The 12,202-nt window shown below is 32.6% G+C and overlaps 1 protein-coding gene across 2 annotated transcripts in view; it reads right to left on the minus strand.

Annotated features, from left to right (window-relative positions):
• The window catches only part of LOC111086537, a 7,885-nt gene extending 4,731 nt beyond the window's left edge, over positions 1–3,154 (minus strand). The window contains exon 1 of one of the 2 annotated variants that reach the window (XM_022389733.1): positions 3,098–3,154. The gene's annotated coding sequence lies outside the window, so the exon portion shown is untranslated. Of the gene's footprint in view, positions 1–2,940 lie in introns of both variants that reach the window. The other variant, XM_022389732.1, reaches the window with a different exon arrangement.
• Positions 3,155–12,202: the final 9,048 nt, after the last annotated feature.

A 12,202-nucleotide genomic window follows, 5' to 3' on the forward strand; every position in this document is an offset into this window, starting at 1 on the left:
GTCTGACGCGATGCTTTAATTGTTAAAACTTGCCATAGAGTCTTGTCTGTACGCCATGCTTTAATTGTTAAAACTTACCATAGAGTCTTGTCTGACGCCATGGTTTAATTGTTAAAACTTACCATAGAGTCTTGTCTGACGCCATGCTTTAATTGTTAAAACTTGCAATAGAGTCTTGTCTGACGCCATGGTTTAATTGTTAAAACTTACCACAGAGTCTTGTCTGACGCCATGCTTTAATTGTTAAAACTTGCCATAGAGTCTTGTCTGACGCCATGCTTTAATTGTTAAAACTTGCCATAGAGTCTTGTCTGACGCCATGGTTTAACTGTTAAAACTTACCATAGAGTCTTGTCTGACGCCATGGTTTAATTGTTAAATTCTACTCTTTGTTTACTTAAAAAAATTAAATTCGCTCTACCTATGTCGACAAATCTTACATTCCTATATAATGCATAAGTTGAAAAAGGAACTATTAGAGGTTTGGATTTATTTTATTTTCTACTTTTGAACTTAGTTAAATCAGATTTTCACTCTCTTTTTTTCTACCATGCTTCACGCTGAAATGAATCATTATTTCCTAAGCATTTCTTTAGATATTCTATTTATTTTACAGTTTCTCTAGTATTTTCTATCTACCTTGGAATTTTCCTTTAAAAAACGGAGTGATTTAGACAGAAATACCGAAGAAATGCAACTACAGTATTTTGAAATTCAAGAATTTGAAATTATTTTCAAAAATTGAGTTAAACGAAAGCCTGGCTATCAGTGATAATATAAATGGTTCAGTCTAAGAATTGAACAAATTACTTTTCGTCTAAGTTTCCAAATACTTTTAAATTTTTTCTATTCTCAGAGTAATCTGTAGACAATTTTGATAAAAACTAATAAATCAATCATACACCATAACATCTAAAGCTTCTTTCTCATCATTGACGTTCTGGCATTACTGTGCAACCATAAACTATAATCCATTCATAGAGGGAAAATCTAGTATTGCAACAACCAGCGATATAAGCATTATTTATTTCCAACGTCTAACCAAAAATAGAAAAATACACTGTTTGGTATTTTCAATTTGAAAGACACCTTATGCAACACCTGAGCTAAACAATCTGCCAGAAACTTCAAGATTCAGGAATAGCCATCATTGATTTTTAATTACTGACCAGAGGGCGGACAAACAGTCAGTAGAATCACAGTTTGAGCAGCCACACGTAACTGAATAGCGAATCCGGCTGTCATCTTTACTAGGTGTCCACACCTGAAAGTACGGAGAATATGCGGCGACATGTAGTGGGCTCAAACTTTGACCTTCTAATCTACAGCTTTGCTCGCTAACCATTAGACAATGCCTGCTTCCAAGATATAATATATATATAAACTTTGCTCAACGCTGTATTTCAAGTTATTGTAATGTTAATGGATAAATTAGGGTCAGATTCTAAGACTAAACGAGTCTGATCTTCCTATAAGTGAGAGTAAGATTTTAAGGACTAAATGAGTCTGATTATTCTGTAAGTGAGGATCTAAACGAATCTGTAAGACGAACCTAATGAAATGTATATAGAATGGAAAAACTTAAGGCACAGAATGTACAATGTTACTATTTAATTTTTAGTTAGCATAACATGTTTTTAATTAACCAAATTCAACTTTATGAGCTAATTTATTTTGTGTTGTACTGAAGCAAGATTAAGGACTAAAGCCTATTTAGTGAGATTTATTTTAAAAAACATGCTGATAGTTTAATGATTAACTGATTTGTGGAAATATCACAACATAAACATCATTTCTCTTTTTGAAGAACAAACTAGAGAAAACAACCATTTAAAAAAAAACAACAACAAAGAAACAGACAGTGATAAGATGGAAACTTGTTGAGTAGTGTTATATAACAGTAGCTTATCCTCGTGACACTCGTGAAGTATTTGTAGGTTGTGTTACGTGTATCGAATCCACGAGTGTAGAGAAATCAATATCCAGTAAGAACGTTTCGCGTATATACCGTTTAAGTTCTGATTACCACGACATAAAATAATGTTTTTTGGGGGTCACTTTTATCTTAGTTCGTTACTTCATTTAATATCAATTCAAGGTAATTCAGTATGACCCCCCATCCAACTGTACTAAGAACTGATAAAAATGTATGTTATAAATTTTGATGTTTTTTTCATTGTGTTGCTTTTAACGTTTTGATTTCACTTTCTAGATTGTAAGAGCTGGATTAAATAAGCTATCTATCTATCTATTCATCAACCCATCCATCCACTCATCCCTCTATCTATCTATCCATCCACCCATTCATCCATCTATAATATATGTAAAATGGCATGTTCGTTTAATTTTTTTCAACGTGGATACCGCTGGCTCAGTTCTCACTAAGTACATCCACTCTACAGTTTGGTGGAGTGTTTACTCAAGGAATGTTTCTCAACAATCTAGAATCTGTTGTCAAAGGACATTAACCTATCGACAGGTGCATGCAATTGTGAAAATTTCCTTTTGATTTTTTTTTTCCTAGAATTTTTTTTTCTAATTTGAAGATCAGGCTCGATAGGCAACTTTGTTCAAGTTTTTAAAAATAAAAAAGGGTATTAAAATTTTAAATCTAAACAGACATACAAAAATGATGTATCTATGTGAGAGTAACGTAAAAATAAGAATTTCCTTATTAATGTAACAATAAGAGTAGCTTAAGAAATTTAAGAACAGTTCATTCATACAAATTAAAAGTTAAAATATTAAGTCAGTTAATTTCAAACGGTTTGATAATATTTCACTTAAACATAGGTTGACTGTTATAATCTCATTTCCACTCTTTTTCCTCCTGAAGTTTTTTACTGTCATTTATGCGTTCTGATATGATATACAGCTTTAGAGTTTTCTCTCATCATTTTCTTCTTCTATAAAACACGAGAATCTACTGACAATTCTTACCTGCTTGGTATGTGTTTTTTTAAATATGTATCTCCTGTATCACGTGATGTCCAACTGAAAATAAATCACTTTACACTTTTAACAAATGAAGCATTAGATTAAAACACCAACAAAAACTAAAAAACAAGGGCCCACAGCAAGATGTGGTCAATTGTACCAAAGATTTGAACTTATTCCTTCGACGTATTATCCACACTCGTCGGACTTGAGCCAAGAGATGACGAATAAAGAGGCTGTTTCTGACGTCTACATTCAAGTTTCTATATATAACTCCCATCTTCTCTTCCGTCCCCTTGAAGTGGAAGGGTGGATACTGAAACGGTGAGGTTTCACGTTTCACTCTTTCCCTAAAAGACCAGCGATGTACTTCGAGACTCTCATTGGTTGAAGCTCCACTGATCTTTAGAAGTGAGCTAATTTCAGAAAACGTGGTTGTATAAACTTTTGGATATATAAGTACATATCTAGTGGTACAGGGTTCTTTGGGTTTTCTGATAATGATACATTTAGTTGTTATCCGATGTCTGTCTGCGTTCAAAACGTTAGTATGTCATACAATGAAAAAAAAATCAATTATACATTTTAGTTCAATACTTCACTTGCACACAGATAAAGTCTCATATGATTATTAGTGTATCAGAAAGCGTTTTCCGTTTCGATGAAAGTTGCAAGTCCGCAGTGTTTTACTGGTTTTACAAATAGCTTCGTGTTTATAGAAACTTGCTTAATACATCAACAAAAAGCTTTTGCTTTTACTGAAAATTAAAAATACACTAGGTTTTAAAGATTTTACCAATAGCGTCGTTGTTTTCTTTTTCTTCTTCTTTATTTAGTTTGTCTGATATAAGCCTAGCCTACACAGTTAAACTTCCAAAGCAATAACTTGAGTAAAACATATTCTGGTAGTTGACCTTTAATTTATAGAGAAAACTCTTAAAGAGGTTATTCTAATGTTTTAGGAATGTTATTAATTATAGCGATATAAGTTTGGTTGAAAATAAGGTCGGAACGTTTTTTAAGGACTTGTTGTGATATAATGTTATGTATTTAATTAAAATTGTTGTAATTTTATGGAACTTAAATATTTCAACAGCGTTATATTTTGATGGTCAGTCCCACTATTCTTTTGTAAAGAGTTTTGTCTTCTGCTTTAGTGGGAATTATGCAAAATTGATCATAAAGTGCCTCGTGGTATCAATGAATGCAAACAACGATAACATCTAGAACAACTTTATCGAATACAAATAACGACAATATTTAGATTAGAATTAATGAACAGAAACAACGACAGTAGTCAGTATAGAGAAGAGCGAGAACTTGAATAACATAGGAGTACAAACAATAATATTTAGAACAAAACTAGAACCGGATACACCATATAGCAACAAAAAACAATCAGAAATAAAAAGATAATTTGAAACACGTGAAGACAGAGAACAAAAATTTGGCATTTTTAACCCTCACGGCGCATTATGTGCTCGTGGGCTAAATGGCGAGGTCAGAGACCCATAGGATTCAGGCATAACCGTATCTAATATTGAAATACTGACCGGAAAGAAGGTAACCTGGTTAAAGCATCCGAAGCCACATGTTCTTGTTCGATTCTTGAACTAAATAACAGGACTGATTGTTACTTTTATAAAAGTTGAAACTTTAGAACGGGTCTGGCATGACCTAGTGATTAAGGCGCTCGACTTGCAATATGGGGGTAACGGGATCGAATCCCGTCACTGAACACGATAGATCTTTTATCCGTGGGAAGGAAGCGTTATAATGTGATGGTCAATCCCACTATTCTTTTGTAAAGAGTAGGTCAAGATGTGGCGGTGGGTTTGACTTGCTGCATTCCCTCTAGTCTATCTCGTCAAAATTATGGACGGCTAGCGCAGATAACTCTAGAATAACTTTGCGCGAAGCTCAACAAAAACAAATAAACAAGTGCACGGCATGTTTAGCAGCATCATGTCTCGAACCCTAGACCCATTAATCCCCAGCCCGACATGCTGATCGCTAACCACGCCCGGACCTTAAAAACACGCAGTGGATAGAGGTGGCTCTTATAGAAAGCAATGCAAATGTGGCAAGGGGACAATCAAACTAATCACAAACTAATGTTTGACCTTGTTAGTCATAACAGCGTTGACCCTGAGGTAGCACTCTGATAAGATAGTTAAAAGATAACTGGTAAATTATACGCCTCATATTGGAGTGACGTAGTCTATTATGTAATATATTTCCAGTGGTTCCAACCTACTTCTTTGGAAGATAATAACGTGGAGCAGGAACGCAAAGGAAATGTCTTCTGTTTTTTTTTTAATAAGGTAATACGTTTTTACTGTTCACAAAAATAAAATAACAAAATAATCATAACATCTTAGACTTAATTACGAATATTAGCTAATTAACAAAATTTACTTTTCAAAATTATAACGCTCTCTCTCGACGTCATAAATTTAATTATGTACATTAATTAATTCATAAAACATATAATTGGCCAGACCGTAATGTTTTCTCTCTCTCCCTCTCTCAGTTTCATAGATCTATTTGTTTGCATTAAGTAATTAATAAAACGAATAATTTGTGAGTCTTCAGCGTTCTTTCTATCCCAGCTTCATAAATATAATTATATACTTTAGTTACTTAATCAAATGTATGATTTATCAGACTGTAAAATTTTCGCTCATTCTCATAAATCTGATTAAGTACATTAATTGACTAATTAGTAAAACGGTACAATATTTCACACTGTATTCTCTTTCTTAGCGTCTCTAATAGTGTACGTTAATCTATAAAACGTATAATTTGTCAGACTGTAACATTCCTCATGCTCAACTAAACCTAGTAATTAATTATTCTTCAAAAGAAGCGACTTCGTTTGGCGCAGAAAATGTTACTAATTCCAATTAAGATTAACGACACAAATAACAGACGGTACAAGGCTTTCATTTATATACTCGTGTGGTTATTCATATATTTATCTGATTACGACAACGTAATTAATTTCTATAAATGTTTTCTTAATTTCTATAGATGTTTGACGAATAGGTAGTAACATAAGTTTGTTTGTTGTTAAGCAAAAAGCTACACAATGAGTTATCTGTGCTGTGCCCAACACGAGTATCGAGCCCCGATTTAGTTTATTATTTTGTTTAGATAAAGGAATAACTGATAATAAAAAAAATGCACGCTATCGCGCTGAAACTTCTTGTGTTAGAATGGTTAAAGTTTCTATGTTAGAGCTATTATAAGTTTATTTGTTAGAAGTGTGTCAGGTTTTAGGTAAGAGTGTAGTAAAATTATGTGAAAGTGCTGAAACTTCTTGTGTTAGAATGTTTAAAGTTTCTATGTTAGAGTATTATAAGTTTATTTGTTAGAAGTGTGTCAGGTTTTAGGTAAGAGTGTAGTAAAATTATGTGAAAGTGCTGAAACTTCTTGTGTTAGAATGTTTAAAGTTTCTATGTTAGAGCATTATAAGTTTATTTGTTAGAAGTGTGTCAGGTTTTAGGTAAGAGTGTAGTAAAATTATGTGAAAGTGCTGAAACTTCTTGTGTTAGAATGTTTAAAGTTTCTATTTTAGAGTATTATAAGTTTGCTTGTTAGAATTATGTCAGCTTGTGTGAAAGTGAGGTAACATTATGTTATAGTGTTGTCTGACCAATGTAAATACTTCCACATTCGCATTCTATTTTATATATTCCAGACAAAACGTAATTTAAAATACCGCTTAAATGAGCATAATTGATATGTAAAAAAATAAAAAAACTGAAAATTCATCCATAGCAGAACATGTACAGGAAACACAACACACAATATTATGGGAAAAAACTAATATTAGCTCAACCTAAAAGTATAATAGGTAATAATATTCGTGAATCGTTAGAAATAATAAAACATAAAAAAGATCATGTAGTATTAAATAGAGATGAAGGTATGGTGAATATTTCTGCAAGAATGTGGATTGATCTCCTTTGAATGGTTTAGCGTGAATGTATGAAAAATAACATACAGGTCAATGACCTACTAACAAGTTATAAATACTTTGGCAATTGCCTTGTAATTCACTCTTGAGAATGACGTTGAAACATGTAGAGTCGTCAACTTTTTTGAAGGCCATAGATAGGCCTAAATAAAATGTTTTTAATTGTGTAACAGTTTAACATTGAATGTTATTTATGATTTTAAACTAAAATAAATTGAACATATTTTTAAAAAAGGATTAAACAGTCTATGAGACCAAATTGTAACATGAAGTTAAAATCAACTGTCTACAAAAAACAAACTAGAACACTAAAGAAATCATGAATCAAATAGTCTTTTGTTCGTTTCAGAATTTCGCACAAAGGGCTATCGGAGCACAGCTGTCCCTCGATTCCAACTATTAGACTACTGACACACACACACACACACACACAGATAGAAAAGATAGCTAGTTAATTAACATCACCCACCACCAGCTATTGGACTACTCTTGTGTGATCGAATAGCTAGGTTTGATCGTGACCTTAAAGTGCATATGCGGCCCCAAAGTGAGAAGCGCGTTTTGCAGAAACGGACACAAATCAGATTCCTCGGACTAACAACACGGGTACGCTAACCGTTGAGCCATGCCCGGCCCGAAACAAATAGAAATGATTATTGACTTATCTTAAATTACAAAACTATAAGAAAAGCTGGGGGATGTAAAAAATAAAAATTCATTCACAAGTGAAAGTAGTGAAACAAATAAACAGTAACAATCAAAACAAATAAACTGATTACATACCTGGATATAGAAAAAGAACTATAAAATAAACTGATTTGATTGAAAATTTAAAATTAAACCATGAATTAAATCAAACTAAACCCAAAATCAAAATTGTTACCATATAAAACTATAAAAAAGTTAGATAAATTACGTAAATTAAAACAGAATAGAATACAAAATTGAAATTAGAAAATACAAAATGAAATGCTAGCCAGTCTTTCATGCAATTTTGATCCTTGCAAAAAAAAGTAAAAGATCCCACAGATAGAATGAAATTTTACAATATACACAAACCGTGGTAACAAAAAGTACACAGTCTGCAGTACAAATGGATCATAGCAACACAAGGTACAGTTAGAAATGAACATATTGAAGGTAAATACAAGTACACATTAAATGCAATTGGCTACAAAATAAAATTCAGGATAACCATACAAACTAAGTAAGAGATCATAACAAACATATTAGAAATTAACGATAACTAAATACTGAGTAGAACTGAAGAACCGTAAAATAAATATACCTGATAATGAAATAAGCCTAACATCAAGTAATCGTAGAATAAGAATAAGATCAGTAAGATCAATATGTAGTGCTAGATTAACACAAGGGCTGAGAGGATAGCAACATCAGAACCACAAAGGAATTCTAGATCTCATCGATATTGAAAAAGTCTGAAAAATCCGTACAATTCTATTGATGGGCTTTTAAAAATCCATTACTTTCTGGTCCCCAGTAGACTTAATCCAGTTCTGCCTACATGCGATATAACTATATATATATATATATATTTAAATTGTGGTTATAAAGCGAGAACAGCGGCTTATCGAGGTCCTCATTAGACTGCTACCTTTGAGCACGTATTTGACGGGGGTGTTTTTTTAGTATGTTGAATGCCCTCTTTGAAGTTTGCTAACTCTTCTTTCTACCAGTGATTCTCAACCACCAGTCGGTTAACTCCAACATTTTCTCTTTCCCAGCATTTATCCGGGAAGTACTGGCCCAGAATCAAAACTTCTACCCATGCAGCGGCAGTGGGATTTGATCGTTTGTTTCGTCTAATATAACTCTTGTATGTTGGAAGGAGATCAGCAGTCTGCGAGCTTTTCGTACAATTTTTTTGCTCTCAGATTATAGACCTACACTTCCAAGTTGTAGAATTTAGCCAAGATCAAATCCTGCTGTGAACAGTAGCAATGTTTATACGTATTAAACAGGTAAAGAACGGTACAAACTATGCAATACCAGTTATTTCTATGTATGACACTCTCTTTTATAAACTTTGTTACACCAAATAGCAATGACTCTGTATTTTAATTAGGTGATAAATAGTCAATGGGCGGTAAAAACTTTGTCATACCAAACATTGCGATTAAAATGTCTACTTTGTGAGAACCCAGAATGTTTTGTACCATATATATGTATATATATTCAGGTGATTATAATTCTTCTTACATGTATAGAAACTCCTTATGGCGATGAACGTAATATTAAAAATACAGTAAGCCACTTTTATTGTTTTATCGAGGCTAAAACGGAATCATTAGGAGAAATATTAACGAAATTTCAAATGTTTATGTTATTCAGTTCAGAATAGATTTAATTAATTATATTTTATCGTAGAACATTAGTATTAGGCCTATTTTATTTTTAACACTACATTCTTTATTCTAGTCCCTAAGGGATTTTCAAGAATTAGAAGAGTTTATAATAAAAGTATTTCAACCATACTATATTCGCCATATCCACAGCCGACGACACATTTCGCTCAATCCAGAGCTCATCAAGTCGGAAGGGACACAATAAACACAGTAGCAGTCAAAACAGTACTTATATAACATTGTAACATTTGTTACAATAATGGTTGTTATGACAGGCTTAGATGAAGTACATAACTGCATTTGGTTACACCAATCAGTGAGGAAAGTTTTACTGCGACAACACGTGTAACAGCAGTTTAAAATGTCTATATTACAGTTTATCACTAGATAATTCAGCAACAACTAAGTTATCTATAGGTTCTATTTTTTAAACTTCCTCTAGAATGTAGCTGTTCCAGCTTCCTTTGTGTTGTCCATAAACATCCTGCCCTAACCTCATGATCGTCATCACGTGACCTGAGGAATGATATATAATCAGTTCTAATATCATAACGATTATATTACTAATAGCATTTAAACATATGTTATAGGTGTTGTAAGGAAACTGTACACATTCCTGTTACAAAACGCTTCACTCTTTTAACAAAGATAATTCTTGTCGTCTTTATAGGAGAACGTTTTTAGTTAATTTTGCGTAAAAAATGGGATTTACTTTACTTATAAACATAATTTGACAATTTTATTGTACATTAATGAAGCAAAACAATTCCTCGTTAGGGTTTTAGCAAATCAGGGTTGTCTATATTCATCCGCAAACGAAATACTGTTAATTTGTGAATATGTTTGAATTACATATAAATACAGATCAGAATTTAAAATACATTGCTCTTAAAGACCACACTATACATCTGTTGAAAACAATGTAGAGTAGAATACTAAGCTCAAGAAAATTGGTTATATGCATTTTTTCTGTAGATGTCGCGCATGTGTATGTTCTCTGTTTACATCATAAAACGAATAAAGAGTATTTAAAAAGTGTCAGATTTGTTGAAAATTAAAATACGTTCTCTCTTACAGATGGCGAATGTTCATTAATTCATTGTGTTGTTTTTACTGTTAAACATAAAGCTACAAAATGGATTATCTGTGTTGTGTCCAGCACGGGTATCAAACCCTAATTTTAGCGTTGTTAATCCTCTCACTGAACCACTCAGGGGTTTCATTAAATCACTAGACCAGTTACAATAGCTGGTTTAATTTATTTGTTTGTTATAAATACAAAGATACACATAGGGCTTTCTGTGCTATACCCAGTGCAATATCAAAATCTGATTTTCAGCGTCATAATCCTTCTGATATGCCGCTGAAACAACAGCTGCCATATTGTTTAGTATATCAGATTTCAAAAACAATTTTCACATTGTTTTCTGTAGATGGAAATTAGCTATCAGCTTCTTACCCTATTTTCAGTGTTTAGTATATCAGGTTATTGAGAGTTAGTTGAAGTTTGCTTCTATATGTCATAGGTTTTTAGCTCACTAAACCATCAAAAAAGTGCTTAATATATCAGAATTAGTTTAAGTTTTCTCTTGTAGATGGCACACATTTATCGTTTTTATAAAACATGAGCAAAGCATGCATGATTCCGAATTTTATTTTATCTAACTCTTTAACATTACACACAAGACTTTGAATTTAGAAGCTAATTTTGATTCATTCACAACTTTATCTAAAAAGTATGTTTGACATAGTCTCGTAATGCTCTGTGTTTTTTAGATGTTTTGTAGAAACAATAAAATAAATTATTTTTAACATCATTTAAAGTCTCTTTTACCTTGAGTGCACCGTTTGCAGGAGAATGTGGTCATTTACTAATTTCTCCAACACAGATTGCAGGAGAATGTAGTTCTTTACTGACTTTTCCAGTACGGTTTACAGGATACTATAATCGTTTACTAAGTTCACCAGTTTTAAAAATAATTTATTTTACTGTTTCTACAAAAGAAAATCTAAACAAATACACACAGAGCATTACGAGACTGTTTTATATCAAATATACATCTTATATAAAGTTTTGAACGAATCCAAAGTGGTCTCTAAATTCCAAGTTTTGTGTAATGGTGAAAAGTCAGCTGAAATATAATTTTGAATCATGCATCCTTTGCTTATATAGACGTATTCAAGAAATAAAGTCAACGTTATATAATAAACAATAAATTTAAAAGAAGATTGCCCCCAGTCTCAAAATACAATAAACATTATTTTACTCGTTAATTTTACTGTATAAAGATGAAATACTGTGAGACTGGAAAAAGTCTCATACAGTCGACATGTTTCGACGTCCTACTTCGTCATCATCAGGATTGCAATATGTTGTAAAACAATTTTTATTCTATTTTGAAACTGAGGACAGTCTCATTTTAAATTTATTGTGTGCTATTAGGTCGTCAAGAAATTAATGTCGCGTTTTGGAACACTTTCATTAACCACCCCCCAAAAACGCATATCACTTATAGTAGTTAAACGAACCATCTAAACGTCACGTTAGTGTAGCCTATATAATGTGTAAAGTTTAGTATACTCTAATCCCTAATAGTGATGGCACACAACGAGACACACATTCGGCGCGTAATGCTGTTTGAATACAAGAAGGGAAACAACGCCTCTGTAGCCACAAATAATATCAAAGAAGTTTATGGAAATGTTTTGAACGTTCGTAAGTGTCAACGATGGTTCAGTAAATTTCGTTCAGGTGACTTTAACCTTAAAAACTGTGATGGCAGGGGCTGCCATGTTGGAATTAATATTGATGCTCTGAAGACGCTTGTTGAGTCTAGCCCAAGGCAACACACTCGTGAAATGGCCCTGAAATTGCATGTCTCTCATGAAACAATACGTAAACATCTAAGGAATATGA

This window comes from Limulus polyphemus, unplaced genomic scaffold, assembly GCF_000517525.1.
Source record: "Limulus polyphemus unplaced genomic scaffold, Limulus_polyphemus-2.1.2 Scaffold1174, whole genome shotgun sequence".
In the NCBI taxonomy this organism is placed as follows: domain Eukaryota; kingdom Metazoa; phylum Arthropoda; class Merostomata; order Xiphosura; family Limulidae; genus Limulus; species Limulus polyphemus.